Source organism: Dipodomys merriami, unplaced genomic scaffold (genome assembly GCF_024711535.1).
Source record: "Dipodomys merriami isolate MVZ:Mamm:240054 unplaced genomic scaffold, mDipMer1.0.p SCAF_6, whole genome shotgun sequence".
Taxonomy (NCBI): domain Eukaryota; kingdom Metazoa; phylum Chordata; class Mammalia; order Rodentia; family Heteromyidae; genus Dipodomys; species Dipodomys merriami.
Genome location: NW_027206179.1, coordinates 67,777,890 through 67,792,766, shown reverse-complemented (window position 1 = coordinate 67,792,766; position 14,877 = coordinate 67,777,890). Strand labels below are relative to the sequence as shown.

Below are 14,877 nucleotides of genomic sequence, written 5' to 3'. Positions count from 1 at the left end.
TTTATTAGTTTCTGTAATCAAACCCACGTAGATAAGACCTTACTTCTTTTTTTTTTCTCTTGGTGCCAATACTAGTTTTGAACTCAGGATCTGAGCTTTTTATTTTTTTTTTCTAGGCTAGTACTAACCACTTGAGCCTCAACTCCATTTCTGGCTTTGGTGGTTAATTGGAGATAAAAGTGTCCCAAACTTTCCTGCTCTGGTGGCATCAAACTGTAATCCTCAGATCTCAGCCTCCTGATTAGCTAGGATTATAGGCATGAGCCACCAGTGCCCAACTAATGTTTTGATTTTTTGTTAAAGTTTTATTCTGATTTCTTTCTTCAATATGCCTACTATGGCATTTTAACATAGATACTAGAAAATTCACTACTGCTGGTATAAAATTAAACGCATTTTGAAAATTGCAAATTTATGAATATACAATCATATAGCATAAAACAATGTGTTTCAAATAATGTGAATCTATTCCCTCAAATAATAACTCTATGCAACAACATAAAATATCCTACCCCTCCCAGATTCCATTGTGAAGAACTTTGTCTTTTGTCATAGCCCTAAGCACTGGACTTTCCCTTCTGACTTCCAGCTTTAATAGTTTTTTTTGTTTCAGGTTTTATTCTGATGCTCACTTCCATATCCTCACTGTGGTCTTTGGACATACAAACCAGGTGTCAATGGTTCACACAATCTCAGGAGGTTAAGATATCAGGATTGTGGTTCAAAGCCAGCCTGGACAGGAATGTTTGGGAGACTCTCATCTCCAATTATCCACCAAAAAGTCCAAAGTGCTAGCCTTGCATAAAATAAAAAAGCTCAAGGACAGTGCCCAGGCTTGAGTTCAAGACCACAACTGGCATTAACAAAAACAAAGCAAAGCAAAACAAAAAACCCATCAAACTCACTATTGCTGGGAGAGAGTTGGATGCATTTTGATAGATGCACAAATACAATAACATATAGCAAGAAATACTGAATATCACTAATATGATCATACAGAAACTCTTAAGATTATAATTAATATATAAATGAACTTCATGAAATAACTAAAACACAAAACAATTATCGTGAGTATAACAAACCAACTTATATCATCTCCCCCAATTCCTTTGTATAGAATTTGCTCTTTTGCACTAACCTTCCCTGGGTCTCTTCCTCCTCTGGCAAACGATAGTCTGCTGATATCCCTAGAATTTGGGTCACTTCTTAGCAGTCTGTGCTGAATCTCTGTCGCTGAGAGAATGCCACCTAGCTGCTGTGACCTAATGTGCCATAATAGGACAGGAGTCTCACGTGGACAGCCTTTGATCACTCTGCCGTCTATTAGCAAGGACTTACAGTAGTAGGGACTGAGTAGCAGGCATGGAATGGCAGAGACAAGGTAGCAAGGACTAGGATGGCAGGGATACGGAGGCAGAGACAGGTAGCAGGGACACAGTGTAGGAGGGAGGAAGGGAGGGAATAAAGTGGAGGCAGAGATTGGGGAGGTAAGAACAGGGGGGCAAAAACAGAGGAGCAAGGATAGGTCAGCAAGGATTAGGGCAACAGAGCCAAATGTGGGCCAGAGACACAGCCCCGCCTTTCCAGATTTGGCTGTGGGATCTTCAGGCAACCTCTACTTCCAAATCCTTCTCCAACAACCCCTGGGGAGGCAAGGGTTGTTCAAAGCTTTGCGCTGGCACTCTGCCATCTTGGACAGAAGCTGCAAGATCTCCCTTGTACTGAGGATCTCCAGAAGGAAATGCCCCCATGGCTGTAGGACAGGTCCCACATAGTATGAGTGCCTCAACTCTTCAAAACCTCAATGCTCCTCCCGTGACCACGGGGCCCCAAGGGATCTGGCATGAGCTCAGCAGGAGGGTTCTGGGTGGCTGACAGCTTCTGGCCCTGGCATTCTGGGTGCTCCCCAGCAAGGGGCATTAGCAGCTCCTGAAGCTCCTCCTCATCCTCTCTCTGGGTTGGGCAGGCTGGCTGGCCTGCCTTAGATGAACCATGTCAGTCTCCAGCTCTAATCCATGCTCTGTCTCCTCTGTCATGATATCCAACTGCCACATGTTGGGCCCTCCATCTTCACATCCTTTAACTTGTGCTTCTTTTCACTTTGTGGTTTTGGCATCTAGTCCTTTGGGGTTGCCATCCTCTGTCCAATGGTTGTTGGAACATTTGGTTTTGACCTGGAGGTCCACATTCACTTAAGACTTGATGGGGCAGTTCTGTCTGCTCCCGGATTTTCAGCTTCATGCCAGTTTTCTCACTCAAGAGAAATTGCTGCCTCTCCTGCAGCTTTGAGTTGTGGTCCTCTAGGTCACCATAGTTCCTGGTCTTCTTGTGTAGCTGCAGCTTCGCATCATCCAGGTCTTAGTGAGCTCTAAGTTGCTCCTGTCTGTTTGATTATATGTGGTGGAGACTACAATGTCATCTCCAGCTCTATGATGCACTCATGCAAAGCCTGAAGGCAGCTGGAAGACCCTCATGCTCTAAAGCTCTCTAGTTGGCCACTTGTCAGGGCAGAGCCCAAATCACATTGCTCTGAGAGCAGAATATGTATTGTTAGCTTGTGGAGGGCACCATCTTTCCTCAGAGCCCCCTGCTAACAGGCCATCATCTGGTGGCATCTTCTCTGTTTCTCCAGTTGATCCTGCATGTCTCCCTTTTGCTGCATCAAGGAGGTTTTTTTTTTTCCATTTCCTCCCTGAGCTGCTGGTTTTGCAGATAGCTCAAGGCTAAGGCAGCTGCCAGCTCCTAGAAGTGTCTGTTCATATTCTCCAGCTTCTCCGGAGATATGGAGCCTGGACATAGATTGGAGACTCAGGTACAATACCATGGACTTGTGGAGAGTTGATCTAGACTCCTGGTATGTGGTAGTCTCATGGTCAGAGTGGTAAGGTTAGGACTATTGCTTCTATGTTTCACTTTTTGAGAAACCTTCAGACTGCCTTCCAAAGAGGTTAGTTTATATTTTCTCCATTTCAATTGGTTCCTTTTTCTCCACATCCCTGCCAGCATTTGTTATTGTTCAATTTCTTGATGTTGGCCAGTCTAACGGGTTGAAGTGGAATTTCAGTTGTCTTGGTTTGCATTTCCTTTATAGCCAGGGATGTTGAGTATTTTCTTATGTGTCTATTTGCCATTTTTTACTTCTTCTTAGAAGTCTCTCTTTAGTTCATTTGCCTTTTATTGATTGGTTTATTAAGGGTTATTTTGAGAGGAAGTAAATTTCTTGAGCTCCTTGTGTTTTTTGCCTATTAGGTATTTGTTGGATGTATTCCTCGTAAAGATCATCTCCCAGTCTATTGGTTGCCTTTTTAGGTTAGTAACTATGTGTTTTGCTGTGCAGATTTTTTTTATTTTGATGTTATCCCATTTGTTAAGTCTCTCTCCTATTTGCTGTGCCTGCGAACTCTTCAAGAAGTGTCTGTGGCTAGGTGTTTGTGGTTTACATCTATAATCCTTCACTACTTGGGAGGATGAGATCTGAGGATCACAGTTCTTGGAAGCCAGCCCAGGCAGGAAAGTCCATGAGACTCTTTATCTCCAATTAACCTCCAAAAAAGCCAGAAGTGTGCTGTGCTCAAGGATCTGGTATATGTGCACAATGGAACTCTACTCATCCATCAGAAAGAATGATATTGCACCATTGATAAAGAAATGTTCATGGCTGGGAAGGTGGCTCAGTGGTAGAGCACTTGCCTTGCATGCATGAGGCCCTGGGTTCGATTCCTCAGCACCACATAAGCAAAAAGAAAAAAGCCGGAAATGGTACTGTGGCTCAAGTGGTAGAGCGCTAGCCTTGAGCTGAAGAGCTGAGGGACAGCGCCCAGACCCAGAGTTCAGGTCCCACGGCCGGACCCAAAAAAAAAAAAAAAAAAAAAAAGAAATGTTCAGACTTAGAAAAAAATTTATGAGGCAGAGTAAGCCAGAGCCAAAGAAATATAGGCTGCATTGTTTCCCTCATTTGTGGTAACTACATTGTGCCTATCTCTACAACTAAACACACTGAATGATTAACACACACACACACATCCTGGGACATGATAAATTATATAGGACTTTAGACATTCACACACTGAAGCAAAAGGAGAATATGCATAGGAGTGATTGAAAAAGGCTCAATAGCTGTATGCATATGATTATATAAAATATTTTACGAAATGAACTCCATGAAAAGAAACGAGAAAAAAAAGAAATGAGACAATTTTTAGTTGCCATTGTGGCTGTTTTTGTTTTCTTTTCCTTTTGTCCTGTTTGTTAGTTTGTATTTGGGAGGATAATGGAGCACAGAAAAGGCAGAACAAGGACAAACAAATACAACAGTGGAACTCACTAGACACCATGTGGAAAATGAACTGGATATATTACCGGTGGGGATGGGAGGAAAACACTAGGAAAGAGCAAGGAAAGGGGAGATACGGCTCAAAAAGAATTGTACTCATTACCCATACCTGATTCAAATAAGTGTAACCCCTCTGTATATCAACTTTATAATAACAAATTAAAAAAAAAAACTCAAGTAGCCAGGTCCTGGTGATTCACACTTGTGATTGTAGCTACTCAGAAGGCTGAGATTTGAGAATCATGGCTCAAAGCTAGCCTGAGCAGCAAAGTCTATAAAATTCTTATCTCCAATTAACCTCAAGAAAATCAGAAATGGAGCTGTGGCTCAAAGTGTTCGAAACTACCTTTGAGCACAAAAACTTAGGGACAGCACCCTGAATTTAAAAAAAAAAAAAGATCAGGGATAGCACCCAGACACTGAGTCCAAGCCTTAGTAGTGGTACAAATGAAAAAACAAAATCTAATCAGGGAGTATTATTCAGTGGTAACATACCCATCATAGAGTATAGAATTTAGGCCAGGGAAAAACTGGAACTGGAGTTGTGACTCAAGTGGTAAAGATAGTCTTGAGCAAAAAAATTGAAGAAAGAGCATGAGCCCTTGAGTTCAAGCATCAGTAACTACAAATAAAATTGTACTAATTTACCTAAAACCCAGCAAAGGTAGAATCACCAAGGAATATTGTTGGGCATGTTTTTTTATTGTTGTTGGTTGTGGGGCTTGAACTCTGGGCCTGAGCACTGTCCCTCAGCTTTTCGGCTCAAGGCTAGCACTCTACCACTTGAGCCACAGTGCCACTTCCGGTTTTCTAGTGATTTATTGGAGATAAGAGTCTCACAGACTTTCTAGCCCTGGCTGGCTTTGAACCTCAATCCTCAGATCTCAGCCTCCTGAGTAGCTAGGATTACAGGCGTGAGCCACCATCACCCAGCTTATTGGGCATATTTTTAAAATAAAACTTAGGTGAAATAGCTGGGTGTCAGTGGCTCATCTATAATCCTAGCTATTCAGAAGGATAAGGTCTGAGGATCATGATTCCAAGCCAACCTGGGTAGAAAAATCCATGAGACTCCTATCTCCTATTAAATCACCAAAAAGCCAGAAATGGAGGTGTGGCTCAAGAGGAAGAGTACTAGCCTTAAGCACAAAAGCTCAGGGACAGCACCCAGGCCCTTGGTTCAAGCCCCCAGTATGGGCATAGATAGAGATACAGAGATAATAGATATAGATACATGCAAAATTATTAAATTCAAATAAATAAGCTTTCTAACACAGCATCACAAAATGAGCAGTGTATTATTGAATAATTAGAATCCAACACTTTTAATAAAATACCTAAATTTAAGAATAAAGGACAGTGGGAAGGAAGGGATGGTAGGGGAAAAACAAAGGAGAAGGCAGCCATGCTTGATAGGAAATGTACTCATTGCCTTGCTTGTGTAACTGTAACCCCTCTATACAGTATTTTTTACAATGAGAAACGTATAAAAATAAAATGAATGAAGCACAAATAAAACGTCAATAGCAAACATAAATACATGGAATATATTTCGATGAATGTACAGGGGATGTTAGAAATATGAGAATGTTTTCCTTTTTAAAAATGGTATAGTGCCCCAAAGTAGCATGCCCAAAATAGATGTGGCTTCTCCTGATCCACCTCCTCCTACTTCTCTTCCTTCACCTTCTGCTGCTGCTGCTCTTTCTGCTGTTCCTCCTCCTCCTCCTCCTGCTCCACCTTTTCCTTCTCCTCTTTCTCAACCTTTCGTTCCTTCTCCTACTTCTCCTTCCCACCTTTTCCTTCTCCTCTTTCTCAACCTTTTGTTCCTCCTCCTACTCTACCTTCTCTTCCTCCTCCTCCTTCTCCTCCTTCTTTTTTTCTTTCTCTACTTTCTTCTTCTCCTCCTCTCCCCTTTCCACCTTCTCCTCCTTTCTCTACCTTCTGCTCCCCATCTACATCTTCATTCTTTACCATTTCCTCCTCTTTTCTACCTTCTACTTCTCCTCCACCTTCTCCTCCTCTTTCTCTACTTAATGCTGCTCCACCTCATTCACCTCTTCCTTTTCCTGCTTTTCTTCCTCCACTTCTTCCTTCTCATCTTCTACCTCCTCCTCCTCCTCCTCCTCCTCCTCCTCCTCCTCCTCCTCCTCCTCCTCCTCCTCCTCCTCCTCCTCCTCTTTCTTCTCCTCCGTTCTTTGCCCTCTGCATCTCTCCTTTAAAATACTCTGGCACAATCTACTTCCCTTGGTAGTGCACAGGGGACTCTTCACATATAGCAGTAATGGCTGTGTGTTCCTTGGATTCCTTATCGGGCAGGGCATGCTCACTATCTGAATGCCACACCTGTTGGGATGCCTCAATTTTTCAATTGCCTAGTCCATTTGACCCAACTCTAGCAAATGAGATCTGGTTGGAGGTCCTAAATCCGGATTCATGGTGCTAGTTTCTTACCATAAAATTTAACAGATAGCCCCTTGGAAGTGACTGGAGCTTGAGATGTATGGACCAGAGTTGCTGCAGGATCATGACCTGGAGGATCTGAAGTGGTTAATAATGGTTCTTCAGGGCTGGGAATGTGGTTTAGCGGTAGAGTACTTGCCTAGCATGCATGAAGCCCTGAGTTCCATTCCTCAGTACAACATAAATAGGAAAAGCTGGAAGTGGCACTGTGGCTCAAGTGGTAGAGTGCTAGCCTTAGAAAAAGAAGCTGAGGGACAGTGCCCAGGCCCTGAGTTCAAGCCCCAGGACTGACAAAAATAATAATAGCCTTTCAAATCTGTAATTTAAAAATGGCCTCCAAAAATACTGCAATGTGAAAAAGAAGAAACAATGAAGGTCTGAAAAAGATGAAGAAGCAGTGCCTGCCTAGAGAATTTGAAGTAGAGAAAGTAGTGGGATGACATGAGTAGATGGCCAGGAAGAACATCTCCTGCAATGGAAGGGATTTTCAGATGCTGATAATACCTAGGAATTGGAAAATTTACATTGTGCCGACTTAATCATGGTTTTCATAAATTCTCAAGAAGCTAGTTTTTCTGCCAGTGAATGTGATGATAACACATCAAATCATAAAAGAGGTACTGTTGACAACTCAAGTGGCTTTGCCAGGGGTCTTGAGCCTGAATGAATAATTGGTGTCACAGAACGCAATGGAGAATTGATATTCTTCATGAAGTGAAAAAATTCCTATGAAGCTGAGTTGGTGCTGGCAAAAGAGGCTATTAAATGCCCTCAAATTGTAACTGCTTTTTATGAATAGAGACTATATTGGCCCAGAAGATTTGAGTTATTATGTGTAAAAATTATATATATGAAATGCATATAACATATACCTTATGAGTCTTGATTTTTTTATTAATGGTGGGAAGCAGTAACTATATTCCATAAAATTAAGTTTGATAAAAAGCACATTTTGACTAATACATTGTTTTCTCATGCAAATACAAGTAATAAAACCTTGTAGGCAGATACCTAATAAAACATATTAGCTTAATGAAGCAATTAGAGCAATAAGCAAGAGAATGGAACTACTATTGTATAATCATGTCTTAACATGATTCTGTTAACACAGTATGGAACAAATAACCTTTTTGGACATAGAAGTGATCATTTTCTTATAAAATAGAAGTATATTATTTGAAAATGTGACAGATAAGCATCTTCAGGTTAACATCAAGCCCTAAAATATCCAGAAGTATACATGATGAGGATGATATATAGGATATATCTTCTATATAACATATGTTGAATAGAAATAGATAACTAAACAAGCATGCCCGTAGCATTTTAAGGCATGAAAATTATTAAGAGGAAATATGTTAGAGGATTTGGCAATATAGTAATGTAAAGGCAGGAATTTGGTATATTTTTAAGAAAAGATTGAAGAGTGCATAATATTCTCAAAACTGTAAGTGAGAAATGGAAGGGGTGACTTTTATCAAGATGCTTTGTATTCATAAACCGATACGTTATATTGATACCTTTTTGTACAACTATTTAAGAGATATTTAAAAATTATATTTAAGAAACTAAATAATAGTAAGTACAGATTCAATTGGAAGCACTGAAAATACACAGAATAAAACTCAAATTGCAATGACTTTAAAGCTACAAAAGAATTTTTAAATCATTTTTTAATTGCAGATACCAGAAGTTCATGTTTATAATCCTAGCTACTCAGGAGGTTGAGATTTGAGGATTGTGGTTCAAAGGCAGCCCAGTCAGGAAAGTCTGTGAGACTCCATTTAACCACCAAAAAGCCAGAAGTGAAAGTATAGCTCAAGTGATAGAGCACTAGACTTGAGCCAAAGAAGCTAAGGAGGCTCCCAGGCCCTGAGTTCAAGCCCCAGGACTGGCACAAAAGAAAGAAAATACTGATCCATTGAAGTAATTCCTATAACACAAACTCTCTCACAAGACAAATAGTACAGAATTGCCCCTCTAAATGCTCTTTGTATTTTAGGAAACACCTATGTTTATTGTGCAAAAGGTTCATCTCTCCTACAATGTGCTTTACTTCTACTTCCATGCAGAGAATTTTGCTCTGCCCTTAAGATGATGTAGCAATGTGGGGGGAAAATGCAACTTAATGGTTATTCCTGCACTGGAAGCCAAGATGGAGAGCCACCATGACATCTCCTTGCTTCTATGGTACACAGGCAGGAAGTTGACCCCATTGCTGAGGTGCAGCATGCTGAATGTCAGGAACTTGGCTTCACTGAAGGTGTCAAGCAAGTTTCTGCCAAAAAAGACACAGTGAAACTGGCCAGTGCCTGGACAGTGCCCAGGTATCCCAGGACACCATACAAGGCAGTGATGGAGATACGGCCATGTTCTGAGTATGCCTCTATGTCAATAATGGGGGAGATATTCCCACCCAAATTCCATAGAGTTATTTGGACCAAGGTACAGATGGCGATGATGAAGTTAGGTGTCCCTAATATCAGCAACTGCTGCATTCTTCTCCCTGGAGAAATGACCTTGAAAGTCAGAATCACAGTAGTGGTTTTGGCCTACATAGTAGAAAATGTCGGAGTTCATACAATTCCAAATGTGGTCTGCTGGAGGATGCAAGGGACTCTGTTGGGATGACCAAGACCTAGCAAGAAAGAGAAAACAGCAGGTGAAGGAGATGAGCAAGAGGTAGCTGAGAGTCCAGTTACTGACCTTGACAATGGGCTTGTCTTGATGGGTCACAAAAAATCCCAAGGACAGTAACTGTGAATGCAGAGAAGCAGAGAGCCAAGCAAGCCAGAGCCATCCCCAGAGTCTTCATAAGTCAGAAAGATTACTACTTTTACTAGCAGGCAGTGATTTTGTTCTATTTGGCATACTAGTGACCTGGACATCCCAGACACTGGTCCATCTCTGGTGAGGAGTCAGAATTATCATTAGCCCTTGGTTAGCACTTTCATTTCTCCACAGCCCGCTTACCTAAAGCAGTTAGTTATTATATTAGACAAATTATATAATTATTGCTTTAGACCCTAAATAAAATAATGCTGAGTAGGAAATACCTCCAAATTAATGCTGCTTGTGTTCTTTTGGGGGTGTGTGTGTGTGTGTGTGTGTGTGTGAGTGTGTGTGTGTGTGTGTGTGTGTGTGTGTGTGTGTGTGTGTGTGTGTGTGTGTGTGTGTGTGTGTGTGAAATAATTCGGGGCCTTATACTTTTAATTTGGCTTTTCCATTCAGGGCTAGACCCTTAAGCCACAGGTCCACTCCCAACTTTTGAGTGGCTAAAGTTAAGAATTTCATGGAGTTTTCTGCCTGGCTGGCTTTAAACCTTGATCCTCAGATCTCAGCCTCCTTGAGTAACTAGGATTATATCCTCAAGCCACCAATGCCTCACCTCTGCCTGTATTCTTTTGTTTTAGTTTTGTTTCTGGTACTGTGGCTTAAACTCTGGGCCTGCCTGGGTGCTGTCCCTGGGCTTCTTGCTCAAGCTGAGCATTCTACCACTTAAGCCACAGGGCCACTTCTGGACTTTTTGAGTAGTTTATTGGAGATAAGAGTCTCACAGAGTTTCCTGCCAAGGCTGGCTTTGAACTGCAATGCTCAGATCTCTGCCTCGTTAGTAGCTGGGATTACAGGCATGAACCACCAGCACCCAGTTCTTGCCTGTGTTTTTAAACTAAGCTATCATTTCTTCTCAGGATTTGCTTTTCATCTGACTGACAGTATTTTTTCATTCTCAAAAGTTTAAAACATAGACCTATCTCATTATTTTGAGCATGGATCAAGATGCATTTTTCTTTCAAAGTGGCATGCTGAATTGAAACCCCTTTGTACAACTACTAGACACTATGTTGAAAATGAATTATACGACTTGTGGTTGGGGACAGGAGGAAAAAAAACTAGGAGAGTGAAGGAAGAAGGGGTGACATTGTCCCAAAGAAATGTACTCATTTCTTATGAAACTGTAACCCTTTTGTATATCACCTTTATAATAACAATTAAAAATTTTAAAGATAATGTCTATCTGCTATGGTCTATGCTTATTCATTCAAAAATAGACATTTCATTTATTCAGAAATATGAGCACGTAAAATATCAAGGAGATAAACTGATAAATTCTAGGGAGCAGTGAGAGCCAAAGTAACCCCACCATCTTGTGCTAGACTGCCCTCAGAACAACCCCGAGAGAAAAAACAAAACAAAACAAAACCTGCCCACCCTTAAGAAATGGAACAAGGGCTGGGAAGGTGGTAAAGCGCTTCTCTTGCATGCCAGAGGCCCTGGGTTCGATTCCTCAGCACCACATAAGCAAAAATAAAAAAGCCGGAAGTGGCGCTGTGGCTCAAGTGGTAGAGTGCTAGCCTTGAGCTGAAGAGCTGAGGGACAGCACCCAGGCCCAGAGTTCAGGCCCCATGATGGGACCCCCCTCCCAAAAGAAACGGAACAATTGCCCAGGTATTCCAGGAACAGAACGGGTTTGCAACCATGGGACCATCAAACGTGGATCAATCGTATAATCTCTGCAAAAATCTACCAAATGTGTTACTACCTGTGTGGAAATCCCCTAAACTTGTTTGTTCCATACTATAAAAGTCAAAATGATTTTAGGTTTGGGGCCTCTTAACGTCACTGGTTACTGGGTGCAGGGAGGACCGAGCTCCAGCTTGCAAATGAACTTACTCTTTTGCTGTTTGTGTTGGTCATGATCTCTGGTGGTCTTTTGGGGGTCCCACGTCTGTGTATTACAGTAGTAATCATTATGGGGTGAATGCCTTCTAATCTAATAACATGTTAGAGTTTTCTTCTCAAACATTGAGATTTGATGGCAGTTGCCTGAGTTACTACATTAATTTGGAGAATATTGTTTTCTGAGTCCTTCCATCCAGATACATGCTTTGAGCCTACCATTATTCCACTGTTTTTTCTACAATTAATTCCATGAGTCAGAATTTTTATTCCCAGGTATTTTTATTTTTATTTTTTTTAATTGTGAAAATACTGTACAGAGGGGTTACAATTACATGGGCAAGATAATGCGTACATTTCTTATCAAGCATTGTGGCCTCCTCCTTTGTTTCGCTTTTCCATCCCTTTATTTCCAGGTATTTTATAGTAGCCATCTGTAACAAGTTCATTGATGCCTTTTGCCTCTCTGAGCAGCACTGTGGCAGTTGGCAAGAACAAGTGCCTTAGGAAAGGTGGCAGAAGGGTGATATGATGGAGAGTTAGAGATGAATTAGAGTATTTGACTTGCCCTGTATAAGGCAGACAATGAATTAATCTAATGATATGATGGGGAATTAGAAATGAACTGTAGTAATTAAACTGTGAAGTGAATGATGAATGGATTTAAAATATGAACTAAGCTTCCTGTGGATAAGACTTTCTTGGTACCTAACTAGTTAGCTTTAGTAACTCTATCACTGCTCTTTCCTGAACCTGGTGTGCCCCAACCAAGATGAGCCATTAAAATCCTTTGTTCTATTCCTGGAGCTTCCTGGGGAATCCAATGAATCCCCAGCTCAGGCCCGAGAAAGTGAATGGTGTCCTTGGGTGGGAAGCTTATACATAAAGCTGGCATGGTGGTTGATGGGAATCTGAAAAGTAGCTTTATGACACATGATTGTACCTCCCCTTCTCCTCCTCCCCCGCCCCTGCTGAGTGATGTTTAAAAGGCCAAGGTGGAACCGGGTGCAGATGGCTCACGCCTGTAATCCTAGCTACACAGGAGGCTGAGATCTAGGATCACGGTTCAAAGCCAGCCCAGGCAGGAAAGTCCGTGAAACTCTTATCTCCAATAAACCACCAGAAAACCGGAAGTGGTGCTGTGCCTCAAGTGGTAGAGTGCTAGCCTTGAGCTGAAGAGCTGAGGGACAGCTCTCAGGCCCAGAGTTCAAGCCCCATGATGGACAAAAAGAAAAAAGAAAAAAAGAAAAGGTCAAGGTGGGCCACCTCCTGAGCCGTCTCCTGGGAATCTGACCTCAGGTGTGGTCCTGACTCATCTGTGTTCCATCCCTCAATAAAATCTTCTAGGTTTTAATTGCCGGTGGTGTGGTCTAGCTGTTACCCTTCTCCTACTACAAGGGGAGCCAAGAAGACAGACGTAGGATCCATTTTCTAAGAAAGATTGACATGATGTGAAAGCACCAGCTATATTCAATGTAATAAATAACAGGAAAACACTAGTCATGAGGACTAAAGGAATCAAAATCGCATCTGTTGGCCTGCAGGATCCAGTGTTTGAAGTGGTCTGGCTGATCTGCGGAACTATGAAGTGGCATTTAGAAATTTCAAGCTAAATACTGAGGTGTTCAGGGCAAGACTGCCTGACCAACATCCATGACATGGATCTCACCTGGGACATAGTGTGCTTCCTGGTCAGAAAACAACAGGCCATGATTGAAGTTCATGATGATGTCAAGACTGAAAATGGTTATTTGCTTCATCTGTTCTGTGTTGGTTTTACTAAAAAAAAAAAAAACAACACTACAGCCAGACATCAAGAGGTCTGCCAAATCCAGAAGAAAATGATGGAAATCATGACTGGAGAAGTGCAGACAAATGGCTTGAAAGAAGTAGTTAATACCTTGATTGCAGACAGCATTGGGAAAGACATGGAAAAGGCTTGCAGGTCTATTTATCAATGTCTTTGTTAGAAAAGTAAAAATGCTGAAGAAACCCAAGTTTGAACTGGGAAATCTCATGAACCTTCATGGTGAAAAGGTGGTAGTTGTGGAAAAGCTAATGGGGATGAGACTGGTGCTAAAATTGAGTGAGTTGATGGATATGAATCATCAGTCCAAGAAGAATTGAAAAGCTCAGAGACACCATCCAGGCCCAGAGTTCAAGGCCCATGACCGACAAAAAAGAAATAAAATGATGGTAGTGGATATATTGATATATTGACCACTGAAGAACAAATATTTGTTGTGACCAGGTCACAGGACCCCCACCAAGAAGACCACCGAGACTCAGACTTTACAGCTGTTTTAAGGTTTTATTTAGATGGGCTGCAGCTCGGGCCTCATCCTACACTCCGACACAGTGGACCCTAAGAGGAGAGCCCAGAGCTAAAGATTTGCAGTGTTTATAAAAGCACACAACCAACCAGGTGTTTGGATTACCACCATGTGTTGCTCTGCTAGACAGAATTTGCTGATCTTAGGTTTAGTTTAAACAAGTAACAGTGGTCAATGCCTCAAAACTTTAACCCTTCATATTTATGTTGAAAGATCATAGATCTATTTATCTTTTTCTAGGTTTATAAAACTTCTTCTGTACCATCAAGATGAATGCACTTTTCACTTTTGTTCTCTTTAAATCATGCCTTTCTTTTCCAAGCTGATGTTGGAATTTCAGCCAGTCTACGTCTACTTTTCTTCTTCATCATCATCATTCTCTATCACAGGCCAAAGCTGATGACCTGATTACTTTGTCATATGGTCTTCAACCACATAATGATGATCTTGACTATGGAAGAGGTTGAGTTGCAGAATTCAAATATTAGGCAAGGTTTTACATAAACAAGTGATGAGAAGCCTTCCCATTTGTACCACCTGCCTCTTGATTATCATCCAGGCAATTACTATTAATCCCAATATCCCCTGGTTGGCTGAATTAAAACATAAATTAAAAGCACAAGTGGTCCAAGCCAGGTGCCAGAGGCTCACACTGAAGAGCCAAGGTAACTTCAATTTGAGATTAACCCTACCATCTTGTGCTAGGCTGCCTTCAGAGTTACCCCAAAAGAGAAAGACAGTTCTCAGAAAAACCGCAGGTTGCCACCAACTCTGCCCACCCTTAAGAGTTCAGAAAATGGTAGTACCATCAGGGTGGACTCAAAACTCAGTATTATGCAATTTTTAACCAATCATGTAACTGCTTTTGTGGAAATCCCCAAAACTTACTGCTTGTGTGGAAATCCCCTGAACTTGTATGTTCAATACTATAAATGCTGTGCTAATTTTGTGCTCAGGGCCTTTCAGCCTCACCAGTTGTTTGCTGTGTGCATGGAGGACCAAGCTAGCTCGCAATAAACACCTCACTGTTGATTACATCGATCTTCGTCTCTGGTGATCTTCTTGGGG

At 41.6% G+C, this 14,877-nt stretch overlaps 1 pseudogene; it reads left to right on the top strand.

Annotated features, from left to right (window-relative positions):
- Positions 1 to 8,983: 8,983 nt before the first annotated feature.
- On the top strand, positions 8,984 to 13,754 carry LOC138813592 (small ribosomal subunit protein eS1 pseudogene; annotated as a pseudogene).
- Positions 13,755 to 14,877: the final 1,123 nt, after the last annotated feature.